The sequence below is a fragment of the Hordeum vulgare genome, chromosome 5H (genome assembly GCF_904849725.1).
Source record: "Hordeum vulgare subsp. vulgare chromosome 5H, MorexV3_pseudomolecules_assembly, whole genome shotgun sequence".
NCBI lineage: Eukaryota > Viridiplantae > Streptophyta > Magnoliopsida > Poales > Poaceae > Hordeum > Hordeum vulgare.
The window spans coordinates 570,246,208-570,273,614 of record NC_058522.1 but is presented as its reverse complement, the minus strand read 5'-3'; the positions used below and the strand labels follow the sequence as shown (position 1 = coordinate 570,273,614).

At 45.9% G+C, this 27,407-nt stretch overlaps 1 pseudogene; it reads right to left on the bottom strand.

Moving 5' to 3' along the window:
* Window positions 1-4,055: 4,055 nt before the first annotated feature.
* On the bottom strand, window positions 4,056-14,336 carry LOC123397360 (annotated as a pseudogene).
* Between the last annotated feature and the right edge of the window lie 13,071 nt (window positions 14,337-27,407).

Below are 27,407 nucleotides of genomic sequence, written 5' to 3'. Positions count from 1 at the left end.
AGAAAGAATTGATCCAATATTTAAGAACATCTATCACTAACTATGTTGATAGACTTGCCTGGTTCCTGACAAGGAGATGTGCAAGTAATTGGCATGTGCCGGTCAGGGTCACAATATTGTCTGCTACACTAATACCGAATAAATGACCGAAATACTGATCATCTCACACACGGTATGAATATGAATGATGTACTCGTCACAGCAGTTTCATTCTGAGCGACATAAAAACGGCGGGCTTCAGAGATACCTAGGAAAGGCTTCTTCTTCCTTAGCATGGCTCCAGCGAGCATTTTTATTCTGCAGACTTGCAATTCAACTGATCACCGTCCTTGGCAGCACTCCAATTCTGAAACGTTTCCAAGTCCGTGTACTTCTTACAGAGTTGCATTTCACCGTGGCTTTATTACCTCACATAAATAAACGTTCTGCTGGAGTTGCAGTTCTTGGCGAGAACAGTGAGTACAAAACATTCACCAATTACTCACACCTGCAAAATTCGACCAGCCATTCAGTCAGCTGATTATTCATAGCGTCCCTCTACACAGAGGACAGAGCAGACATACATGGCCTCCTTCTTACCTTTGCAGTGTCAATTTTTCATGATAAAAGGCTGTCAGCTGCACGTTGAGGAAATGGTAATCTTGCTTTCTTGTTTGCCATTATGGCCTGCGCAGATGAGTTGTTTGTTAGTTAGTACAAAAGCATCATCCCTCCATGTGATTAAAATGAAGCAGATCTGAATATTTAGACCTGACCTTTATCCTTTTCTTGCACAATGCTGCAGCAGCACAATGCAACAACAGCTTGACAGTTGACAATTTGCTTTGGGGGATGCTATTGGCAATGGCTGCATCAATTTCACAGCGACCAGCATACGCTTAAGATGGATTTGGCACACTGCATCAGAGAAAGAATAGAATAAGGGGCAAGGTATCAAAGATGTCACAAGGAACAGTTGAAAGTTAAAACTTAAAACTGCATCCACCGAACATCACAATTCGCGTGTGGCTATTGCAGTGGAAGAAGACTGCCTCAGTCAACCACACCTTTCCCCCAACTCAATCTCTTGCTTCGGAGGAGGTTGATCTACAAAACGGAGCAAACATCATAACTGAGATTAGCTAGTGATAGTACATGCATGTCTGACTGAAATAGGTAAAATTATATCAGGGCAAGGTACTTACAGTCCCATCACTTGAAAGTTAAAACTTAAAACTGCATCCACCGAACATCACAATTCGCGTGTGGCTATTGCAGTGGAAGAAGACTGCCTCAGTCAACCACACCTTTCCCCCAACTCAATCTCTTGCTTCGGAGGAGGTTGATCTACAAAACGGAGCAAACATCATAACTGAGATTAGCTAGTGATAGTACATGCATGTCTGACTGAAATAGGTAAAATTATATCAGGGCAAGGTACTTACAGTCCCATCATTAGATAGGCAGGTTTCACATGTAAAAATAGTTGGGGGGCATCAAGTAAATTCCCGGCATTAATCGACATCCTGATTCAATGTTAATAAAGGTAATTTACATATTAATGTTGTACCGAGATGGAGCAACGTAATAAACTACAGTATTATTATTAATGTTGTATCGAGTAGTATTATTTATAAATAGGCTGCGATCATGCACCTTAGTGCCATAGTGGAATTTTAGAATTATCAAAATTGTACTTGACCTGCAATGCATTATTACCTTGAGACTGCTACTACTGCCTATGATCTGAACTGGCTCCACACGTGCACTCATATGCTATGCCGGTTATTCTTCTGAAGATCCTATACACCATTAAGTGTCATTAAACAACAACAGTTATGACAGATGGAAGAATACCTGGTATTAGTAGAACATAGACCGAACTGAAAAACTGCAAATCTATCAGCTGCAAGTCTACCTAGATGGCAAAACAGCAAACATGATCAGCAGCAAAACACTCACAATTCGTTGTTTTCCATAATTATGCCAGACGAAAAAGGCCACCGGTTCCACCAACCCTCCCCCAACCTCCCCCGTGCGGCGGCGCCGCCCCGCACTGGGGAGCCCCCGCCCTCCTCCTACAGCCGCCCCACCTCCTCTCCCCTCCGCCGTCGTCGCCCGGGGAGTCACAGGGCAAAGCCCTTGTGACGTGGCGGCGGTGGCGGTTTTCTCCTCGGATCTCGATCTGGTTGGGAGGCGGCGCTCCTTTCCGGCCAAATCGGCGGCGACATGGCTGTGGTGCGGCGGCGGCGGTGGAGGACGGCACCAGCAACGACGGATCTGGCCTTGACTCAGTCGGGCTGATTCGTTGTGCTACCGATCTCAATCGCCGTCGGCGGTGCACTTCTCCTGGACTTGATCTGCAACACGAGGACGTCTGGGTACCGACCTAGGCTTGGTGGTGGTGGCCTTCTTCTTCGTCAGAGCTGGACGGCCGGCTGGCTGTGCCTGGAGTGGGGACGTGCGGCTGCTGGTGAAAGCCATGATCCGACTTCGGTCTTGGCGGGTGACGACGGCGCCTATGCGTCGTTACCTTCTTCAAGGCGTCACCTTTGCAGTCTACGTCTTCTCACTCGCAGTCCATTTAGTGTCGGGCTGCTTTGGCACCGTGGTGGTGCCGCGGCCGGTCAGGCGGCGGCGGCTGGATCTTTTGATCTAGTCTCTGGCTGAGAAGGCGGCGACCCATGCACAAGAAGCTGGATGGAGTTCTCGGAACAGATCTGGATGAAAACCTGCTCTTGTCTAGATGCCAAGGTCGGCGATGGCGATGCTCTACGGCGTCGTTCCCTTCTTGAAGGCATCGCCGAGGAGAAGTTCTAGACCACTATCTGCTACCTCCGGGGGAAATCCTAGATCGATAGATCAGAAGACGGCGACGCGCTTGTGTCGTCACCCCATTGGGGGCGTCATTCTTGGAGGTGTATGCGGGTTCAGGGGACGAGTGGATGTTTTCTTCGGTGGAGTGGTCCTTCATCCTGCACATTGAAGGCGGCGGATCTTGATGGCGTGGCGCCCTGGTGATTAGGCGTCTGATGTGCGAAGATGAACTCGCACAGGAGGGCGACGCTGTCTGGCGTCGTGGTGGCGTCGACGACAGCTAGACCGGGCAAGGTGGATGCGTCAGTACGGTTCTGAAAATGGATTGTTGGGAGTTGGCGGCGGCGACCTCTGAGTGTGCGCCGTACCGGTGGGTGCCTCATACCCGGCAGGTGGCTTGGTTGGGGCCTCATGTCTTAGATGTTAGGTTTGGCTGCAAGGTCTGTTTGATATTAGGCCTAGACTATCAGCATCCCTTCATCAACTGTATAGAAGTAGCGACTTATGTTGCCTAGATGGTAACTTCAGTCTTACTGATGTATTACTTTCTAAGGTCTTTTTGTGAATAATTAATAAAATTGCTGCATGCATCGTTCAGATGCAGAGGCCGGGGGTCTTCCTTCTTTTCTAAAAAAAATGCCAGATGATCATTTGGTCCCTAAAACTGAAGGTTTTCCAGGCACACCATCAGTCTTCATGAGTTTTGGACATAATATAAACACAAGTGGCTTGAAATCCCACCAAACAAACATAAGAACACCTGAACAGCAACATAGCAGTATATGAAAAGAAAAAATCACCTTAATATCAGTAGCTTGACCCAAAGTCTCTATTTATTCCATCCTGATGACGTAGCGATATTCTGACTGTGACACTCAAAATAGGACAGTAGACTAACACGTCTTAAAGAATGACAATAACCCAAATTAACAGAAAATAGGAAGAAGCCCGTAACATTGAAAAAACACCTGCACAAAGAACCAAAACAAATGTTGATCACAGGTTTCGTCGGTAATTACATCTAGGAGGAATAGAAGAGAGACTTGCAGAAGACATTGGCTGATGATGATTATGTTGGTTGTCACACTTGCGGAAAGACCAAACCTTAAATACTTATACTACCATCGAGATGGAAATATAAATCTAATAGAAGTGCAAGCATAAGTCGAAGCGGATATGATTGATATGGTACAATAGAAGTAAACTTACCAGATTTATGTACAGGATGAGAAATGGCAGCCACAAGGCCCTCATGTCATTCATGTGGCAAGTGTGTTTGTATGAAAAGAGTTGAGCTCTACAAGGCTATAAGAATGTACAAGGGAACTCCAAGGCATTGTCCTGCACTGTGGATGGGAACAAACACATAGTTATCAAGTGGGATTGCATGAAAAGGGCAAAGTGGAAAAACACAAGAAAGTATGTTTGTGTTACCTTGGACCATTCTATTATGATTTTGGGGATGGTTCCCTCTAACCCCCTGCAGTACTGTTTTAGCTCCTCGCTGCAGTTGTATCCGACATATAGCTTTTCCAGTGAATCCGGGAGGGCATCGTTGGGCAACGACGAGACGGCTGGACAAAAGTTGACTGATAATATCTTGAGGGTGGTAAGGCTACGCAGCCCAGCAGGGAGTTGTTGAAGGTCCTTGAAATTCCAAAACTCTAGTACGTGGAGGGAGGAGAGGAGCTGAAGGGCGTCCTCTTGCTCCTTGCTGAACCGATCCATCCCTTCACACCAATCCCCCCAAATTCCAACTTGGCGAGGGAGGAAGAGAGGAATCTGCAGACGGGTGCAGCAAGAAGTCCTGCTGCGTCATGTGTCAAGAAGTCATGCAGTGTGGACGAAACAAGCCGTGACTGATGCTCTTCACCTCCCTCGGCATCCTCCAAAGCCCGTCTGGGATTGGGATCCCAATCAGCAAAGAATCTATGGCTGCCCCTGACATTTAATTCTTTGAGCTGACCCTCGGTGGTAAGGAGAGACCACAAGCCCTGACATTTCAGATCCTCTCCACAACCAAACAATTCTAATGTGGTGAGAGAGGAGAGGTTTGAGAGGGGCTCTAGTGTCCCCATGCCTTTAACAGCCGTAAGACTCAGAAACTGCAGGGATGAAGGTAAAAGGTGACAGGAAAAGGAGAAGGTGGATAGAAACTTTGGGGACCACTTTATTGTTAATCTCTGGAGGGATCGCAAGGCTTGGAGACATCCTCCACCAGGAACAAGAGTTGGCAGATCCACCAGGACCAGCACTTTGCACTTATATAACTCCAATTTCTATAGCGAGTCACAAAGATGAGGTGGGAAGAGCAGCACCCCATCATCATCTTCCTCTGCTGCTGCTGTTATTTCACCTTCCCCCATATCTGATGCTTCCAATGTTGTTTGTTGCACATCCACCCCCACTACCAGCTTTTTTATGTTTTTACAACTCTGTATATTCAATTTGGAGAGATTTGGGAGGTGGCAGAGGAGTTCTGTCAATTCCTCGCCAGTATTACCATTTAAGTCCTTGATATGCATATGCTCAACAGGGAGCTGCCATTCCACATCACTCTGACCTCCTCCTAGTGGTCCAACTAGACCAACTGAACTTTTTACAATCAGTATCTTCAGCGAGGTTAGCATCAGAAGGTGCTTCAACTCCAGAGATGGGCACTTTTCCAGTTTCAGCGTCTTTAGACCTGTTTCTTTATCAAAAACTAACACTTGGTCTATCCTATGCAAATCAGCCTTTCCAATAATCTCCAAGTGTGCACTATTTGATGATTTTAAGTACCAAAAATGCGCTGGTAGCTTTACATTTTTCATAACGACACAACGCAGACTTTCAATCCAGGAGATGAGAACCACTGATGAGAATTCTGGACAGTCGGTTACCCGAAGCTCTTGTAGCTTGGGGAACCAATCCGGGGAAACAATGTGGTTTGGGAAAGGCAACCCCAACAGTCTCGGGCACTCTCTAATAATCAGAACTTGCAAAAGGGGGAACATATGAGAATCTGGTGGCAAAAACTCTCCACCCATGGAAGACTCTTGTTCACGTGTGTAAACCCATTTTTCAAAACCTCCAAGGCCAATGAGTGTAAGTTGTGTTAGCCTGCAAAAGTTTTCTCTATGATAAGATCCTTCAGTCTGGCAATATTCTCAAACCTTAATTCACGAAGATCCCACGCCTTCCCTAAAGAAGGGAAAATTTCCCAAGAAACACCATCCAGATAAAGAGATTGTAGAGCCTCAACAGCAAACTCATCACCCAGCCATGTTGGACAAGAAGGACCTCCATGCCCTCTAATGCACAACACCTAAAGATCTCCATGTGGCTGAAGGCTCTCAAGAACCGCTGCTTCCACACCAGGCTCAACACTAGATCGCTTACTATCCCAGTTCAATGTTAACCTTCTCAGGTGGTTTTTCTCTATCAGTTTTGCTTGAGCTGCTTCTTCTTCTGTGTGTATTTTCTCAAGGTTGTAGATGCCAAGCTCCATGAGCTTGCTTAAATGCTCTAGTTGCTTTGGTTCAAATCCTTCACTTTTTTTATTGACTCGAAATACCTTCAACTCTTCTAAGAGTTTAAGTTTTCCCACATTATAAATTCCAGAATGAAGCTCACCGTCACTTGGGGTATGAATATGGCACAGTTTTGCAAGATTGCTCATATCTCTGGGCAAATCACAACTCCCTTCCCATGGCTCAAGATCTAGAACCCTTAAATGATAAAATTTAGAGATGTTGTGTGGTAAATGCATCTCTCTGTTACATGTCCCTAGACATAGGCATCATAGGTGGACAAGTCTTGAAAAGTTATGTATCATGGACTCCATGGGATACATCATGTAAAGCAAATAAAGAACGCGAAGAGCATTTGCTTCCCAAAGAAAATCACCAAATATCTTGGCCAAACTTCCATCCATTTTACCAAATAACATCAATGTGTGCAAATGTTCAACCTTCAATTTTGTCTTCAGTTCTTCCAATTCACTTCTTAATTTTTCACCTGACACTGCATCATATTCGCCTAAGTCATGTGTGCTTATAGACAAGTGATGGGTGGTTGGCTGAATTTCCACTGATCCAACATTAGGGAGATGTAAACAAAGACAATCATGCGATGCAATCTTCATTGCCAAATCATGTAGTAGGTCATGCATAACATACCGCTTATCACCATCAGTTTCCGCTTCCTTGAAAAATCCATAATTGACTAACTCATTTAAATTGCTCAAACCTATATCTTCAAATGTTTGATTTTGATCACTAGGTATCAAAATATCTAGTCCGATCCACAGGCTGATGAGATGATAGCTTCTGAGACGTATATCTTCAGGAATCAATGCAGAATAGGAAAAACATTGCTGCAGATGGAAAGGGAGAAAGTCATAGGTAAGCCTTGTTAGATGGAAGCGTTCCTACTCCTCGAGAGGAGCCGCGGTGTTTATTTATATTGGGCAAAACCCTTGCCTTGGTTTACAAGAAAGGAATACATATAGAATTCGGTTTAAGGAAGAGATAGAGATAGATTGAGATTACAACAATAAGATATCTCTAAGTCTAACACCCTCCCTTAATCTCAACTATCCTATATTAAGATTCCTCTTGAATTCCTCGAATGGTTTAACTGGCAAGGCTTTAGTGAACCCATCTGCAACTTGATCTCTAGAAGGAATAAACCGTATGTCCAACTTCTTCTCTGCAACCCTTTCTCTGACAAAATGAAAGTCAATTTCTATGTGCTTTGTTCTGCCATGAAACACTGGATTTGCAGAGAGATATGTGGCTCCTAGATTGTCACACCACAAACATGACACACGATGCTGTTTAACTCCTAGTTCTTTTAACAATGATTCAAGCCAAATAATCTCAGCAGTTGCATTTGCTAATGACTTATATTCGGCTTCAGTACTTGACCTGGACACTGTGGCTTGTTTTCTGGCACTCCAAGATATAAGATTAGAACCAAAGAACACTGTAAAACCTCCTGTTGATCTTCTATCATCACTGCATCCTACCCAGTCAGCATCAGAGAAGGCACTAACAAGAGTGGATTTGGAGTGTTTTACCTGAAGACCCAAGCTCACAGAATATTTTATGTACCGTACAATTCTTTTGACAGCAGTCCAATGTATACTAGTTGGTGCATGAAGATACCGACAAACCTTATTAACAACAAATGAAATATCAGGTCTTGTCAGTGTCAAGTACTGCAGTGCTCCTACTGCACTCCTATATTTTGTGATCTCTTCTTCTTCCAGTGGCTCACCTTTAAAAGCTGATAGTTTCTCTGAAGATGATAAAGGTGTGGATGAAGGCTTACAATCCTTCATTCCCATTCGAACCAGAAGTTCAGTGGCATATTTCTCTTGATTTAACACTATGCCATCTTGAATTTTCTCAACCTCAATGCCTAAGAAGAAATGTAGATCACCAAGATCCTTTAATGCAAACTCTGAACTTCAATCATGTAGGAGAGCATTAGTGGCACTTTGTGAGGAGCTTGCAACTATGATATCATCAACATATACTAGCACAAATATAGTTGTGTTTGCCTTGTTGTAAATAAACAGAGAAGTATCAGCTTTGGATGCAACAAAACCTAAACGTTTCAACTATGAACTTAACCTTGAGTACCATGCCCTTGGTGCTTGTTTTAGACCATAGAGTGCTTTGTCAAGCCTGCACACATAATGAGGTACCTTTTTGTCAACATACCCAGGTGGTTGTCTTATGTAAACCTCCTCTTCCAGAACACCATGCAAAAACGCATTCTGAACATCTAGCTGTCTCAAGCTCCATCCCCTGGATACAGATATAGCTAACACAAGTCTAATAGTTGCAGCTTTAACCACATGACTAAAATTATCCTCATAGTCCAAACCATATCGATGTTTAAAACCTTTTGCAACTAGACGAGCTTTATACCTGTCAATGGAGCCATCTGCTTTCCTTTTTTTCTGTAAACCCATTTGCAATCAATGACATTTTTACCTCTCTTTTCTGGCACAAGATGCCAAGTCTTGTTTCTCATGAGCGCTGAGTGCTCTTCATCCATTGCATGTTTCCATTTTGGATCTCTGAGTGTATCATCCAAATTTGTTGGTTCCCCTGCTACACATAACATGCCATATGGAATAGTTCCATCAGTTCGAACCTTTGGATTTTTTATACCTCTTTGTGACCGAGTCGTGACACCAGAAGTTGCAACCGACTGGATTTTGCTTCTTCGTGTTTGCGCTGGTTGAGACACATGAGGTGACGCAGCCGTCTCGTTTGCAGAGGATCCCGAGCCCCTGTCGAGATCGCCGTTCGCAGCAGATCCGGAGGACATCTGTGTTGCCTGCGGTGTGGCTGATGTCCGTGAAGAAATTGCCGCAGAAGATCCCTCGCTGCCAACCGCCGCATGCATGCGTGCATGGGACAAAGATCCCGACGCGGGTCCCACCAAATATCCCGTCGCTGTCGTGCCTGGCGCGGTCGGCCTGCACGTGGGACGCGGTGTGCTCTCGCCTGACGTGGAGCTCGCTGATTGGTGCGGGGCGATGGCGGCGTTGACTGGCGTACGGGATCGCGCGCACACATGATTTCCAGGTGCTGCCGCCGCCGCCAGATCTTCCTCGTGTTCTGCGCCGCCTTCGTCTTTTTCTGCTGCATGCAATATGGGTGGCAAATCTGCAAAATTTTGATCATTTTCTTCACCGTTTTCTGCCCCGATTGCTGCTGTAGAATCCTGCACACATGGAGATAATTCTCTGGTAATACAATCATCAGTTGGGTTAGTACAATTGTCGCCCCCATGATCGGAAGTTTGGAGATGTGGTGGAAGGAGAAGAATGGCTTGTTTGAGAAGTGCTCCAGCGTTGGGATGGAGAGTTTCAAAAGGAAAAAGTGACTCATCGAAGACCACATCTCGTGAGATATAGACTCGGCCAGTAGAAACATCTAGGCATTTGACTCCTTTATGAATGGGACTATAGCCAAGAAAGACACATTTTTTTGAACGAAACGCAAGTTTGCGTGTGTTGTATGGCCTAAGATTGGGCCAACAAGCGCAACCAAAGACACGAAGTGACTTATAGTCAGGGGAGATGCCAAAAAGGCGAGTGATGGGTGTCTCAAAGTTGATGACTTTGCTAGGTAGCAGATTTATCAGGTAGGTGGCGGTTAAAAAGGCTTCATCCCAGAATTTTAGTGGCATAGATGAGTTTGCAAGAAGAGCTAGTCCTACCTCGACAACATGGCGATGCTTTCTCTCGGCTGAGCCATTCTGTTGATGTGCATGAGGACATGCAACATGATGTGATATACCAAGCTCTTGGAAAAAGAGATTTAATTTTCTGTATTCACCTCCCCAATCTATTTGCATGGCAATGATTTTGGTGTTTAGCTTGCGCTCAACAAGATTTTGAAAGTTCTTAAAGACATGAAATACTTCATATCGTTTCTTGAGGAGATAGATCCATGTGAATTTGCTAAAATCATTAATAAAGCTAACATAGTATGAGTGTCTGCCGACAGAGGTGGGGGCTGGCCCCCACACATCTGAAAACAGAAGTTGTAGAGGAGCAGTGGAATACTAGTAGAAATAGGGTATGGTAGCTGATGACTTTTAGCTTGTTGACATGGATCACAAACAGACTCAACACTAGACTCATGAGAATAAGGAAGATTGTTCTTGTTAAGAACAAATTTGACAATAACTAAGGAGGGATGACCTAGTCTACTATGCCACTTTGATAAAGAGGGCTTGACAGCAGCAAGAGCTTTTTTATTGGATGGTGTTGATGAAGATATGAGCGGGTAGAGACCTCCCACGCATTTGCCCCTAAGAAGTATTTTCCTCGTGTCCAAGTCCTTTACCAAAAAGAAATAAGGATAGAACTCAATGAGAACACGATTATCAAGAGTAAACCTATGAACAGAAAGAAGATTTTTTGATGTTGTGGGCACATATAGGACTTTGTTAAGATGTAGGTTTTTCATGGGGGTTTTAACAACTGAACTTCCAACGTGAGTGATTTTCATACCAGATCCGCTTGCGGTGTGGACTTGATCATGGCCACGGTATTTGTCTCTGATCGTCAGCTTGTCCAGTTCGCCTGTGATGTGGTTGGTCGCGCCAGAGTTGGCATACCAGTTGGTGTCGATGCCATAGGAGTCTGAGGCAATATTGTCCTCCTTGTCCTCATATTCATCTTCCTCGTAGCGATCCCAGCATTCACGGGCACCCCCGCGATGATGCTTGAGATAGATCTGGTACTCGGGGTAGTCTCGGTGCGGTGGACGCTGCTGTTGTTGCTGAGACCGACCGCCTCTCCTGCCGTTGCCGTTTGGAGAGGATGACGAGGGTGAGCGTCTCCCTCGACCACGGCCTCTGCTGCCGCGCCCGCGTCCTCTGCCACGGGACTGGCCACGCCCCCTGTACGCCATATTTGCAGAGGTGTTGTAGCTAATTTCTGGTCCATCGTCGAGCATCTCCACCCTTTGATCGAAGGCGGAGATTTGAGCGAAGAGCTCGTCGACGGTGATGGAGGTTTTGACAGCACCGATTGCCACCACAACCGGGTCGTAGTCGCGATCTAGACCGACAAGGACATAGTCCACCATCTCTGGATCATAGACAGGCCGGCCTACAACAGCGAGTTCATCGCCTAGGCTCTTCATCCTGGCGATGTAGGAGGTGCTCGACATGGAGCCCTTCTTGGTGGTGGCAATGGCAATTCTCAAATTTGTAATTCGAGATTGGGACTGCGAAGCAAACATGGTGATGATGGAAGTCCACAAATCAAAGGTATTTTCTTTACTCACAACTTGGGCGAGTATTTCCTTTGATAAGGAGTTGAGGAGATGGCTGAGAACTTGTTGGTCTATGGACAACCACGGTGCATAAAGTGGATTAGGCACCGTGATCATCGTCTTGTCCGTCTGCTGCTGCTCCACTGTTTCTGCGGGCGCTGCATCGGATCCATCCAGGAGGCCGATGACCTGCGCTCCTCGCAGGCCTGGCATTACCTGGGCTTTCCATAGGAGGAAATTCCCCTTGGTTAGCTTCTCGGCGGGCGGCGCTCCAAGGTTCAGGGCGACGGTGGCCGAAGAAGAGGACATGGCGATCGGTGTTGTCGATCGATGGGTTTCTGGTGTAGCTAGATAGATGGGAAGAGGTTGGCTCTGTATACCATGTTAGACGGAAGCGTTCCTACTCCTCGAGAGGAGCCGCGGTGTTTATTTATATTGGGCAAAACCCTTGCCTTGGTTTACAAGAAAGGAATACAGATAGAATTCGGTTTAAGGAAGAGATAGAGATAGATTGAGATTACAACAATAAGATATCTCTAAGTCTAACAAGCCTCAAGGCAGACATAATTCCATCGGTTTTCTTTTCCCATTCTTTACTTTTGAGGACCCTTTTCCAATGATACAAACTATGTTCTTTACTCAGTAATCTACCAACAGTCTTTGCTGCAAGAGGGGAGCCCTTTTGTTTTTCCATTATCTTATCTCCGGTCTCAAGTAGAAAATGTTTGTCCCTTGGACATTGCTCATCGCCAAAGACAACTGTGACAAATAACTTTCTAAACTCTCTAGATTTGAAACCGTCTAGTTCTATTGAATGGCCAGTTGGTTTAATCTTCTGTGCTATTGCTTGAAACCGGGTTGTGACTAGAACCATGGAACCCTTTTCTTGTGATTGGTTGAGTATCGACATGAATTTTTCCCAGTCACCTACATTACTAATCTGCCATATATCATCCAATACAAGTAAGAACCTTTTAGATTTAAATCTTTCTTCAATCAACTCTTCATTTGAACTGCCCTCCTTTTCACTTTCAACTCGACGGGTACCTACTTTAATCTGTTCTAGCACCTTATCCAGATTGAAATTGAATGACACACATATCCAAATCATGACCGGAAAATTATTCTGCACCTGTTGGTCGTGATATGTGTGTTGTATGAGAGTTGTCTTCCCCATTCCCCCAGGACCCACAACCGGAAGCACAGTCAGACTCTTGTCACGGTATTGACCCAAGGTGATATCATGTATGATGCTATTCATGACACGGTCCCTCCCATACATTTTTGGCTCATCAATTCGACCTTTGGTGATGGGACGGCTCTGGGCAATGTCTGGGATGGTTCTAGGGCCACAACCTTGCAGAATCTTGGTAACCTCGTTGCGCATAAGCTTTAGTTGTTGTACAGTGTCCTTCATCCTTTGGGAGAAATCGACCCTATTAAACTCATGCATTGGTTTTTCTTGCGCATTGGCGCCAACTTGATCACCATGAACATGTGGATGCGGGGAAGATGAGCAAGGGAGGAGTTTACCGAGCTTGGGCATGCATCCACTGAGCTCCTGACCGGCCTGATTTGAATTTGGTGGCCAAGCTACACAACAACTGACATTTTGCCTTGCTACTCGCTGCCGGTGATCGCCACCGGTGTTGGCACCAAAGCAGTACACAGACAAGGATGAAAGCTGTTTGGCAAGAGCTTTGGCAGTGTGGCGAGCATTGAGGGCGAGGTTGTAGATGCAGCCCTTGCCATGCTGGTAGGGGTGGGCATATAAACTGATGACCGAAGTACCGATCCGAATTAACCGGGACCGAACCCGAATATACCGAAGCCGAATAATTCAGACAGAGCTCCGGTCAGCAATCCTCAAAAACCGAACTTAGATCGGTGATTACGGTTGTATGCCTCAAGTACCCGAGAACACCGAATTACCCGATAAATATGGCCGATGTCCGTGTGACAGTATATCTTAATAGCCCACGCAATCAATGTCTTAATAAAATCCCAACAAGCAACAACTCTAGTACTCAATTCAGATTCTCCTTCTAACCCGGCTAGCGGCTAATAAAAAATGCTAGTGGCCGGGCCGGCGGCGACCACCATTGATGGCGACCCATCAATTTCATGCGATGCGGGTGAGTGCGCGCCTCGGAATCCCGCTCGCTGCATTTATTTTAGTTGTGGGAAAGAGCCGCTTTGGATTCTTGCTGCGGCTGCGAGCATTTATTTCTTGGCCCAGTGCACAACACTTGGGGTCATTCCCATATGAGATTCCCTCCCTTATCAGTCAAAGTTCGGTCCTAGTTAATCATAACCGATAACCGAACCGAGTTTTCGGCTGACCGAAGCATCGGTTAGTATTTTTCGAAAGGACCAATCGGTCAACAAAACTAGGAAACCAATTTTTTCTAAACCTGAGAAACCGAACCGATCGGTTCGGTTAAACCGAACGCCTAGGCCGACGTGCTGGTCAGCAGCATCGTACGTGCCGTATAGCTCGTCGTGGATGCGGAAGTAGTCCAACTCGTCCAGCAAGTCCTCGGCGTTGCGTGCCAAGTCGAGCAGCCTTCGCAGCAGCTCCTCCATGGCCGTACCACAGATGTCCTTGCGGGCAGCTTGTTCGAGCGTGGCCTTGACGAGCAGCAGTTCCATCCTGAGGTCCTTGATGTTGAGGCCAAAGTTGCTGGTTGTAGGAATCAGACCTAAGCTCAGCTCTAGTAGGGTTTTACGTCGAATAAGCACTTGCATGTGCGTTTGCTTGTAGCTAGGAACCGGGACATGCTGCGACACGATCTCAGGGTAGTGGTTAGCTTTTCTGTTTTTCTGTTAGACTGCCGATCCGCAAGCTCTGGGGAAGCAGTCGTGGGATGGCGCGACAAACGCGGATCCGGCGCAGCTGATCGGGAGGTAGTTATCCTTGTAATTGTGAGGGGTTTACATCAGTGAAAAATAATAGAAAAAGCTGTCGAGTTCGACGGCGAAAACACAGACCCAGTTCCACTCCTTCAGTTCATCTTCAGATACAGAGAGTGATCGATTTCTTCAGCTATCGGAAGCAATAATTGGTATCAGAGCTCGTGGGTGTTTGATCCTGCGCTTGGGTGATTGAGTGGTGTTTGATCCGCTACAGTCATGTCCAATTCCGAGACTGAGAAAGGGAAGAAGAAGGTCGACGCGGGTGCCACGTCGCCGCCACTCGCTCGCCTGACCGGTGGCGGTAGCGGTGAACTCCGCGTGGTGGAGCGCGTCGTGCGAGAGATGGAAGGATCGTCGGCGTCTATGATGCTGACGAGGACCAACTACATGGAATGGTCACCGGTAATGCAGGTAAAACTGCAGGCCGCCGGGCTCTGGGGTGCTGTGATCAATGGCACCAACGATGAGCGCGATGACCGTCGGGCCCTCTCCGTCATCCTCACCGGGGTTCCACCGGAGATGGTGTGGGTACTGGCGGCGAAGGACACAGCAAAGACGGCTTGGACCATGATCAAGACCCTTCGGATCGGGACCAAGCGCGCGCGTGAGGCCAAAGCTCAGGTACGCCGCCAAGAATTCGAGGATCTTCGTTTCATAGACGGAGAGTACATCCAGGATTTTGCACTGCGTCTCACTGGAGTCATCACCGATCTCGAGATCTATGGGGATCCAGTGTCTGAACATAAGGCAGTGCAGAAGTTTCTGCGAGTTGTGCCGCTAAAGTACAGGAAAATGGCCATGGCCATAGAATCTCTCATCGATCTCAAAACGATGACGATTGAGGAACTAACTGGTCGGCTGTCCGCCTGTGAGGATCACTACGATCTTGAAGACACCAAGCAGTCTGCTGGTCAACTGATGTACATAGCAGAGGAGTGGCTCGGAAGGGAACGGCAGTTTGGAGGGGGCGGATCGTCGCACAACGAGGCAACCACTCCTCAAACGCAGGAGGAAAGAACAAGTCACCAGGAAAGCCAAAACAGCAAGGCGGGGGAAACCCCACGCCTGGCAAGGGTGGCGGAGGAGGTCTAGGCCCAGCAGGACAGAAGAAGAAAGGGAAGTGCCATTTCTACGGGAAGGTTGGGCACTGGAAGAAAGAGTGCTGGTTGTATCTTGAGAAGCAGGGACAACAAGGAAAGAGGGAACACGCCAATCTAGTGCGTGAGGGAGGGGACGAGCACGAGCAAGGATTGCTCCTGGCCATGGTCACTGATTGCAATCTCTGGCGATGGCTATACGAATGCTGATGACAACAAACCTTCTCCTGCAACGGCACCAGAAGAATGCTGCTAGCACTCCCCGGCAATGAAACTAGAAGAATGTTGTTGATGGCCCACCATCGCGTGGGTTCGCAGCAGTTTTCGAGGGTAGAGTATTCGACCCAATTTGTTGGTTTACCAGGCAGGAGGTGAGAGAATACTCTCGAGTATTAGCAGCTGAATTTGTCAGATTCAACCACACCTGAAAGATTAGTATCTGCAAGCAAAGTAGTAACAGCAAAGTAGTATGATAACAACGGTGTCAGAAACGATCTGTTGACGGCAGACTATTCCTAACGATTGTATCAATGGCGCCAAGTTGCCCGTCGACGGAAATTGTCAGTTCCCGTCAACGTCCAGTGAAAGAGTATTGTAGCAGGTAGTAGTAGTGTAACGAGCAATAGCAGCGGCAAGGAACAACAGTAGTGACAGTAGTAGCAAGTAGCAATAGTAGCAAGCGACAGTAGTAGCAACAGTAGTAGCAGCAGCGGAGCAAAACAAGTAACAACAGTAGCAACAGTAGTAGCAGCAGCAGCAGAGCAAGACAAGTAAAAACAGTAGGACAAACTCGTAGGCAATGGGTCGGTGATTTGTTTGGATGATATTCATCATGCAATAGCTATAACACGGAGAGATATGTGGCTAGCTCCCGTTCGTCAATGTGATGTAGGCATGCATTCCATGTGTCGTCATACGTGCTTAGGGAAAAGAACTTGCATGGCATCTATTGTCCATCCCTCCCGTGGCAGCGGGGTCCAAAAGGAAACTACGGGATATTAAGGTTCTCCTTTTAATAAAGAACCGGGCAACGCATTAGCACTTGGTGAACACATGAACTCCTCAAACTATGGTCATCACTGGGAGTGGATCCAGTTATTGTCACTCCGGGGTTGCCGGATCATAACACATAGTAGGTAACTACAACTTGCAAGATCGGATCTAAAACACACATATATTGGTGACAACATAATAATTTCAGATCTGAAATCATGGCACTCAGGCCCTAGTGACAAGCATTAAGCATGGCAAAGTAGTAGCAACATCAATCTCAGAACATAGTGGATACTAGGGATCAATCCCCATCAAAACTAACTCGATTACATGATAGATCTCATCCTACTGATCACCGCCCAGCGAGCCTACGAATAGATTACTCACGAACGACGAAGAGCTTCATGGAATTGGAGAGGGAAGAAGGTTGATGATGACGATGGCGATGATTTCCCCTCTCCAGAGCCCAAGACGGACTCCAGATCTGCCCTCCAGATGAAGAACAGGTGGTGGCGGCGCCTCTGTATCGAAAACGCGATGAAAACTTCTCTTTTTATTTTTTCTGGGACGAAAGGGATCTTATAGAGCTGGACTTGGGGGCGGCAGAGCCGTGTGGGCCCCACAAGCGTGCCCATCGCCACCAGGGGGGTGGTGGCGGAGCCAGGGCTTGTGGCCCACTGGCCCACCCCCTGAGGTGGAACTTGGTGCAGATATTTTTCTTATTTTCCAAAACTGCTCCCCGTAAATTTTCACGACGTTTGGAGAACTTTGATTTCTACTCAAAAATAACACCAAGGCAATTCTGCTGAAAACAACGTCAGTCCAGATTAGTTCCATTCAAATCATGCAAATTAGAGTCCAAAACAAGGGCAAAAGAGTTTGGAAAAGTAGATACGATGGAGACGTATCAACTCCCCCAAGCTTAAAACCTTGCTTGTCCTCAAGCAACTCAGTTGACAAACTGAGAGAGAAAGAAAAACTTTGACAAACTCTGTTTGATCTTGTTGTTGCAACTATGTCTAACTCATAACCAGAATTTCAGCAAGATCACAAGTTAACCACATAAGCAAATGACACAAAGGTCTCATGGTCAACTAATATCAATGGCATAATCAGCTAACGAGCAAATAATAATGAGTTTCAAATACCAACACTTCAATCAAAACAAGCATGAAGCAATATGAATAGATGGTATCTCGCTAGCTCTTTCTGAGACCGCAAAACATAAATGCAGAGCACTTTCAAAGATCAAGGGCTGACTAACCATTGTAATTCATAGCAACGAAGATCCAGTCATAGTCATATTCAATATCAATCAAAAGCAAAGCATAAAAATGACAGAGGTGCTCTCTAATTGGTGCTTATATAAGAGGAGGATGACTCGACAGGAAAATAAATAGACATACCCTTCGCAGAGGGAAGCATTGATTTGCAGAGGTGCCAGAGCTCAAGCTTTGAAAACAGAGATAATAATTTTGGGTGGCATGCTTTCATTGTCAACGCAATGACCAAGAATTCTCAATATCTTCCATGCTACTCATGCTATAGGCGGTTCCCAAACAGAAAAGTAAAGTTTTAACTCCCCCACCACCAATCAATCACACTCCACGGCTAGTCGAATCCTCGGGTACCGTCCATACTAACATCAATCCGGGGGGAGTCTTGTTTTACAGCTATGTTTTCGATTTAAGCGTGGAACTGGGCATTCCAATTACCGGCCCCTTTCTCGTGAATGACTGTGAATAAACACATGTCGAGGATAACACTCCTAGTCATGGAAGATACCAATAGCCCTGTGTCACCACATGAGCGGTTCGGGCATGCAAAGCAGATTATTTCTTGAAGGTTTAGATAATGGCACATGCAAATTTACTTGGAACGGCAGGTAGATACCGCAAATAGGTAGGTATGGTGGACTCTAATGGAAAAACTTTTGGGTTTATGGAAGTGGATGCACAAGCAGTATTCCGCCTAGTACAAGTGAAGGCTAGCAAAAGACTGGGAAGCGACCAACTAGAGAGCGACAACAATCATCAAGATGCAATGAGTTTGACTAACATTGAATGCAAGCATGAACAGGATATAAGTCACCATGAACACGAACATCATCGAGGCTATCTTGATTTTGTTTCAACTACATGCATGAACATGCGCCAAGTCAAGCCACTTGAAACATTCAAAGGAGAATACCATCCTATCATACTACATCATAGTCATCTCAAAATCTATGTTGGCTTTCAAGACAAACCATTATAAGCTCTCAGCTAAATAAGCATGGCATCAGAAACTATGATCTCTAAGTTGTCATTGCAAACATGGTTCTCTCACAACAAAGCTAAATCTGGGTCGACAAGCTAGTCATATTTACAAAACAAAATAGATAGAGTTCATACCAGCTTTTCAGTCTCAGTCACTTCATCATATATCATCATTGTTGCCTTTCATTTGCACGATCGAATGATGTGAACAATAATAAGCGCATTGGACTAAGCTGAATCTGCAGGCAAACACAAAGGAGAAGACAAAGTAATATGGCTCTTTGAAAGCTAAACAGGTAAGCATGCAAGAACCAATAAACATTGTAACCAATATCTTCTACCTTGACACAAAGAAAAAGAAAACTATTTACACGGGAAAGCTCCCAACAAGCAAAAGAAGAAAGAAAAATCTTTTTGGGTTTTCTCAAAATAACACAAACAAGAAAACAAGAAAACAAAAAAAACTAGCATGGATAATACAATGGCAAAGTGTAAACACCGGCTAACAAAGTGAAAGCATAAGCATGAATGTAAAGTCGGTGAGAACACGTACTCCCCCAAGCTTAGGATTTTGGCCTAGCTTGGTCTACTCCCATGGTGGGAAATAACCAGCTCCAGGATACTCCGGAGTAGACTGTGGACGCCACTGCTGTGTGAGCTCCTCTGGCTCCCACTGATAAACTGACATCTGGTACTCGACTGGCGGCTCAGGCACGGGCGCCTGTGGTTGGGCCAAGCCCCAATATGCGTAGATGTCCGCGAGCATAATAGTGTACCTGCCTGCATGAAGATCAAAAAAAGAAGGAGCAGGCAAAGTAATAGTCTCTCGAGTACCCTGACTAAACACCAGGTTATAAATCATCCGTCTACTAGCATCTCTATCCAGAAAATCATGGCGAACCATGCTGTCATAATCCAGATATCTCTCAGGGAGAAGCATCTCTCCTTCCTCTCCCAGTCTAATCGGTATCTCAAAGTCTCTGGCAAGACGGGTAGCATAGATACCTCCATAGACAACACCTTTAGAACGGTTCAAGTTCAACAGTTGAGCTACTATAGCGCCCAAGCTATAAGTACTTCCGTTATAAAGGCCTTCGCGCAAAACTGCAAGGTCTGGAGAACTAAGTGATCCAGCCTCCCCACGGCCAATCAAACATTTTCCCACAAATAGTGTCACGCCCAAGATGCGACCCTATCCTCAATTTGGCACGAGGACCTCGTCAGGGATAGAAGCGCATCTCGTCGTGTCGCAAGAATGGATATCGTTACAAGTACATGTACTGAAAAGAAAAGATATATAAAGAGTTGGCTTACACTCGCCACAAGCTACATCAGAGTCACATCAGTACATTACATAGTCATCAAGAGTAAGAGCAGGGTCCGACTACGGACGGAAACAAACGACAAAAGAAGAACGACGTCCATCCTTGCTATCCCAGGCTGCCGGCCTGGAACCCATCCTAGATCGATGAAGAAGAAGAAGAAGAAGCAACTCCAAATGAACAATCAACGCGCTCACGTCAAGTGACCTTTACCTGTACCTGCAACTGGTGTTGTCGTAATCTGTGAGCCACAGGGGACTCAGCAATCTCATTTCCAAAGGTATCAAGACTAGCAAAGCTTAATGGGTGAGGCATGGTTAAGTGGTGAGGTTGCAGCAGCGGCTAAGCATATATTTGGTGGCTAAACTTACGAGTACCAGAAATAAGAGGGGGAAGATCTACGCATAGCGGACGTGAACTACAGATGATCAAATGAATGATCCTGAACACCTACCTACGTCAGTCATAACCCCACCGTGTCCTCGATCGGAGAAGGAACTCACGAAAGAGACAATCACGGTTACGCACACAGTTGACATATTTTGATTAAGTTATCTTCAAGTTATCTAGAACCAGTGTTAAACAAAGTTTCCACGTTGCCACATAACCGCGGGCACGGCTTTCCGAAAGATTTAACCCTGCAGGGGTGCTCCAACTAGTCCATCACAAATTACCACAAGCCGCATAGAAATCCTCAATCACGAAGCTCGCGATCTCGTCGGATTCCCTAGTGGAAAACCTCAACTCTGAGATTACCCAAAGCATCACCGGAATCCCGATGCACAAGATATCTCATCAAAGGTAAAACTAATCCAGCAAGGCCGCCCGACGTGTCGACGTACCCGATAGGAGCCGCGTATCTCGTTCTCAGGACACGACGGATGGAACTAGCTACAGGTGCCAAACCTCGAGTTTCCTCGCGGTGGCCCCGCAGGCAGACCGTTTGGGACCAACACCATCAGCACTGGCCCCCCCTGTTTATGTAAAATTACTCCTCGGGTAGCGCTAACTCCCTATGCATTTCAATTTATCAAAATTATTATGTTGGGCAAATGTAGAACCAAAGTTGGGCGTTGCCAGACCAGCTTTAATCTAAAACGAATTATCAAGGGGGTCCCCATAACAACCCCGATCGTGTTAGAAGCGCTCAATTATGGAACATAACACCGGTAGCCGAAACTAAGGAGGCAAAGGTGGAACAAAACACCAGGCTAGAAAGGCCGAGCCTTCCACCTTTTACCAAGTATATAGGTGCATTAAATTAAATAGCATTAAATATGGTGATATGGCAAGGAACCCATGCTTTCACATGGAAGCAACTACACCTGCAACTAGCAACGCTATCAACAGGGTTAAGCAAGCAGTAACATGGCCAATCAGTGGTTTGCTAGGTTGAACAGGTTGAAGGTTTCATGGCATTGATGAGAGGCTGACATTTAACATGTGGTAGGCAACGAGACATCACGATAGAGACGGTAAAAGTAGCATGGCAGTGATAGTAATGGTATTTGCGGAAATGATCATCTTGCCTGAGATCCCGCTTCGAAGAAGAATGCCTCCGTGAAGCAGACGAACCGACGTAGTCGAACGGGTCCTCACAATCCGGCACGCTGCGGAACTCTATCGAGACGAAGCAAACCGGAAACACAAATCATCACACGAAATTCACCACACGATGCATAACACATATGATGCATGAGCTACTGAATACATGCAAGTCATGGCATGACAATTCACACAATCAAACACTACACGTTAAGTGAAGTTCAATATGCAACGAGTTGCATATTGACGAAACTCCACGTTTAATATTTAGTTCTATCCCGATTATATACACGACAATATTAAAGTTGTCAAACATGCAAGAGGTGAAGCGGAAATTAAACTACCTATCTAGACATTTTAAATGAGGTCGGAAATGACATATAGCACCTCCAAAACGACCTCACATGTTAATTTACAATTCTGTCCAGATCTGAATTAACACCTTAATTAGTTGTTAAACAGCAAAACAAATAGGTTTACGTGATTCTACGCATCAAGGCAAGCAACCTACACATAAAGAACATCTCCAACGGAGCTACGGATCAAAAGTTACAAGCACCGCAAGATATGATGGCATGAATGCAACATGTGTGCAACGACGGTCACGAGCACTTCAAAACATACAAACAAGAAGAGAAAATGAAACTACACGAGATTCTAAGCAAGTTTCATGTAGGGCACGATCAAATCGGAGCTACGGTTCAAAAACTACGAGCAAAACAAGAAATGACTACAATCTGCCAAAAACAGCCACATAGCATATTCTACGCCCCACAACTACGAGCTACACAACTTCGATATGCTCAAGCAAGGCATGGCATAGAAGAGGGCAAGAAGCACTACTACGAACAACTAACAACAGCTAGCATGGCAGCAAGGAGCACTAGGAAAAGAAGTCACAAAATGACATCTCACACACTATTTCAGACTTAGTGAAAATAACACCTCAAGAAGGTGCAGTTTTCAGCCTGAAGCAATATTAACAGCAGCAAAACCTATAGCTATAGGACTCCAAATGGCATGAAACTTCACAGCATGCTAGAGAAACACAAGGTCTACAACTTACTCCATTGGGCCAACCTCAAAAGAGCTACAGATCACAAGATACAAGCAAGACAAGACAACAACAAAATATAACAGATTTCAGACTTAGAAATATTTCAGCTCCTCTAAAACAGCACTATTTCTAGCAACTTGAGAGCAAGCAAACAACACCTAAACATGCATTTCTATTGCAACTAAAAATACTAGAGGCTAAAAAAAACATCCAAGATCAACTCCCTAGTTGACAACTAATTCAAACGAGGCACGGAATAAATCCTACGAATTAAACAAAAGGGCTTCACGGCAAAATATCTCGCGGACTAACTTACTCAAAAGCTAAAACTAAATGCACGGAAAAATCCAAGGGATTTTTCTACCCCGGAAACATATATAATATGTGGGGTTTGCAACACAAAACAAAGCCACACATTAATGCGGGAAAAATAAACCTAGACACGAAAAATAATCTAACGGGCACTTGACCGCTCTAAAATACATGGAAAATAGCTCCCTAGAGCATGGAAATTTATTCTACGTCATACGAACAACCCGGACACGCGCGAAAAATAACTACGGATCGGATCCTATTGTAACAGCACGCAAAACAAAGCATTAGGCACCCTAAACGGCATTAAATAAATATGCAAGTTCTATAAACGGATTCTGCGCGAAATTCTACACCAAATACATATCTCATTCACCGCGATCCGACAAACGGTTAACAAGTTACGGGCGTTTTAATATCGTCATCGTTCTGGAATTAAATTAAATCCGAAAACCTAAAAAAAAGGCTAACGGGCTAATCTGCCTACCGGGCCGGAACTGGGCATTCGGTGCCATATAACAAAATCGCTCGCGCGCCCAAGATAGGGGAATAGGGCGTCTCACCTCGGGCCTGGGGAGCTGGGCCGTGGGGAGGAGACGGCGGCCTGCTGGAGCGCTCGGACCTGGCCTCGGCCTGGTCGGTGGGCCGCTGGGGCTGGGGACGGCCCAGGTCGCTGGCCGAGGCAGCCCCACGCTGGGTCAGGCGATGCGGGAGGAGCAGGGGGCTCCCGATCCCGTTGAGGCGAGGCCCCAGGCGGCGGCGGCCACAGGTTCCCGGAGCGGCGGCGGCTCGGGCCGGCCGGCAACAAGACGGCGGTGAGGGGGCACGCGGATCCGGCGGCGGGGTTGATGGGGAGCTCCGCGAGGGCGACGGCGCACCGGAGAGCTCGCTGCAACACGCCTCGTCGGCCATGGGGTTCGAGGGCGACGGCGGCTCGGGGAGGCGACCCCTCGGCTCTCCGGCGAGCGGCGGCCGGAGGGCAAGGCGGCGGGGCCGGCGGCGGCTGCTGGCCGGCGCGGCGGCGCGGGAGAGGGAGCCGTGGGGGAGGCGCGGCCCGGGCAGGAAGAACTTGGGCGGCGGCGGCTGCAGCCCGGGCGGCGGCCGGATGGGCCTCGACGGGCCGCGCGCGGGCTCGGGCGGGCCGGCGGCGCTGGTGGGGAGAGGCTGCTGGCTGGTGTGGCGGCTAGGGTTTGGTAGGTGGGGCGCGGAAAACGAGGCAGGGAAGAGGGGCTGTCTAATTAATGGCATGGGGGTATTTATAGAGAAAAAGGGGGCTCGGTTAACCGGAATCGCGCTCCGGATCCTACCGCGGGGTCGGATTCGGAAGATTCCGAACGCGGGTATGGGTACGCGGCCGTGTAGAGGGAATATCCGGAGACGAGAGGGAGAACGGGCGGCGCGGCACGAATGTTTTTAAAATACCGACAAACGTCCGACGGTAGCCCGAATACGGTGCCTCTACGGTCGACCGTTCGGGTACCAGACGGTCTCCGATCGCGACGAAATTCGACAGGCGGTCTAGCGATATTAAAATAAGACCGCACGTCAAATCTCAAACCGATCAAAGAAAGTTTTACGCACACTTTAAAAACAGGGTTTCGATGGTGCCGCGGCGCGTGCGAGTGCAGACAGGCTCGGAACGAACAACGACGCGAACCGGCAACTAACAACGGATGCAAGTTTTGAAAACAGGCGGCAACGGAGATGCCGATGCAATGCAGATGATGTGCATGATGCGATGATGACACAACAAAATAAAACATACACACGACGAAAACGGAAAGAGAGGGGGAACCTTCTGGAACGTCGGCATCGGGCTGTCACAACTCTCCTACACTACAAGAGGATCTCGCCCCGAGATCCAAAATGAAAGGGGGAGGAGGATGAGAACGAACACGAGGTAAAACTTAGTCGCTTCTTTGACAAATGAGTGAAACCAACGATCCTTGAAGGTTGCAAGGAGATGAGGAATGACATGAGGAGCAAGCAAGAATTCACGGAAAATTTCGGCAGCACTTCGGTAGGAAAAATGGGACAAAAAAAATTCGGAAAGGTGGAAGAAATAGACAATAATCACAACAAACAAGTAAATAGAGCAAGGGAACACCATGATCTTGATAGAACAACAAGATTGATCCAAATGAGCATCATCACAATGCCTCCGGAACAAGAGAATAGGAACTAGCTCAAGCGGAAGAAGAGAATGAAGAAAAAGAATGGCAGCTACCATTACCATAGAATAGAAGAGCCTCCGGTCGTAGAATTAACATAGTAGTTGGAAACCAAACAATGAAAAGAGCAAGATAGTAGTGGGCTTACAAAGATCAACTCAACATATATGAGGTGACAACCAACCACTAAAAGGAACAAGGATTAGCTGAAAGCAAAGATATCAAAACTTCTTACACCAAGAGGGTGCATTGAGAACTGGTATTAATGACAAGCACCATGATAGCATAATCCATAGGAAAAGCTTTAGGCGAAATCCAAACCAAGATAGCTCAAAGAAGAAATCATGGGTTGCAAATATCTCATGATCATAGACTCGATGGATTTAATTATCTCATTCTTGAAAGGAAAACTCTTCGAGGCTCCTACACTAACAAGAAGGCTATAATACCACCTCAAAGCATAAAGGAAGAACAAATGCACTTGGGAATGCAAGAGAACGAATACTTGAGGTACTCCAGCAAGAATCTTGAAGAACACTTGAGAATGGATTGAAACCTTGATGAACCACCAAGAGGGGCCTCCGTATACGAATGAATGATGCAAAGATATCAAGGAAGAAAAGAATATGATTATGACCTTGCCAAAATTTAGATGAAGCCTCCCAAAGAGATACTTCATAGAACTTGGAACTCCGGAAAAGAAAAGATAAGAACACTTGAGAAAAGAATTGATATCATGAGCCACTCCGGAAGAAGAAATCAAAATACTACGAACAAGAATAAGAATTATGTTATGCTTGTCCTTCATCAAGTTAAATTGATGATAAGCAACGGATTTAGCATACAACTTATTCTTCTAGAAAAGATTGAGGAGAGATATGAGCACAAACTAGAAGAAGTCTTGAAGGAGACACCGGTGAGAATTGAAATGAATGAGGTAACCATGAATGACTCGAGATACATGAGAATGATGAGACCATGAACCACCTAACAGAAAACTTGAATAAGGCACCGGAATAATGGAGAGATGAACGAAGAGGCAGCAATTGAGAAGAATTGAGGATGAAAGCTGAAAGCTGAGAACGAAGAATCTTCTGAAATGATGGCCTTCGAAGGAACGAGAAATAAAAACAACTCAGAGAAGCACCGGATAGCACGAAAGGGATACTCATGATGGAAACAATTGAAGATGATAGCCCCAAGCTGAAATGACAATCTTCACAAGAATGGAGCAAGATTAAGAGAAACACTCCTCCAAATTTACAAGCTAAGAATGACGACGAGGAACAACACCAAGAATAGCTGAGACCTCCGGAATAAAGAAGAATGCAAGATTGAGCCAAATATGAGAATTAACTCCAATTGATCTTGAAGAATGAATATGACTGATGAAAATCATACTTACGTCATAGTTGAAAAGAATTAAGGATCTCCGGAGATGATTAAAGAGCCACGTAAGATCCTGGGAAGAACCTGTGGGTTATGGGCCCACTCAAAGAAATCACCGTTGAAAAGATTACTAGAAAGATTGATATAGCACTGGTATGAAGAGAACTAGATGAGGTTGAGCACCTCGAAATAATTAAAAGAATTGAAAACACGAAACTTCCGAGATATCTTCAACACTCCGGAAGAAAAGAGAGGGATGAATAACCAAGATAGGCTGAAAGAATCTCCAACATAGGAAAGAATTACAAGGATGAAAAGGATATGAAGAACACGGACAACTGAATTGAATTCACCAAAAAAATAACAAGACTGAATAAGGATGAACATGAAGCTCCTGAGAATCTTCACAACGAATCAACGGATAAGATAGAAAAGAAAAGACAGCGGAAACACAAAGAAGAGAAAACTCTTGGATGAAAATTGAATCACTGAAGAAAAAGGGCGGGAGGGCGGGGAAAAACAAAGACAACATGGGACAGATGAGAGAACTCTGGAAAGAATTGAGGGAATGATCTGCAAAAATTAGAGAGGATTGAATCCACTTGGAGAGAAACACGCCGGTTGAAAAGAATAGATATAACAACTCCGGTTGACAAGAATTGATATGACAATGGAACGAACCAAAGAATTAATACTCTCATATAAATATGAGCACACCTCTTAGAAAAGATCTGGAATCACCACTTGACATCGAAACAA